Consider the following 750-nt stretch of genomic DNA (forward strand, 5'->3'; position numbering starts at 1 on the left):
CCCCGAGGAGCTGTCCAATCGGAGGCCAGCGGGGGCGTGGTCTCCTGCAGCGCTCCCTCTCGAGCACGTGGGCATGGAGAATTCCGGAGCCACGTGCGCCGCGTGTCCCCAGCAATTCAGTACTGCCCACACCCTTAAGGTGGCTCTGAGCCGCCCTGCTGGGGACCCTCACTGCCAGAACCGAATGTGACTCTGCTGAAATGAGAATGTCTTGAGGAAGTACTTGATTCATTCTTTCAATAAATTCATCCATTTGTTTTCATTCATTTATTTATCCACACCTGGCTTCATTCATTTATTTTTGCTGGGGATCCAACCCAGAGCTAAAGCAAGATTCTACTATTGAGATACATCCCTAACACTTCATTTAAATATTTTTATTTTTTGGGGGGGTGGGTCTTCAAAGTAGGGTCTTACTCTAACCCAGGTCGACCTGGGATTTAGTCTGTATTATCAGGGTGGCCTCAAACTCACAGCTGTCCTCCTACCTCTGCCTCCCGAGTACTGGGATTAAAGGCGTGCACCACCACAGCCGGTTTATTTTTAATTTTATTAAGTTAATTCATTCATTTAAATGTTTTGCAAACTTCGAACTTTTACCATCCATCTGCATCAGCCTCCTTGCTATCATTCCTGGTTTAGACTTTGTTCTTTAACGTTTATTTATTTATTCTTCAGTAGTGCTGAGGATCAAACTCAATGCCTTGAGCATGCAAATTATCTACCACTGAGCTAAATTCCCAGCCCCCC

This window comes from Jaculus jaculus, chromosome 1, assembly GCF_020740685.1.
Source record: "Jaculus jaculus isolate mJacJac1 chromosome 1, mJacJac1.mat.Y.cur, whole genome shotgun sequence".
NCBI classification, from domain to species: Eukaryota; Metazoa; Chordata; class Mammalia; order Rodentia; family Dipodidae; genus Jaculus; species Jaculus jaculus.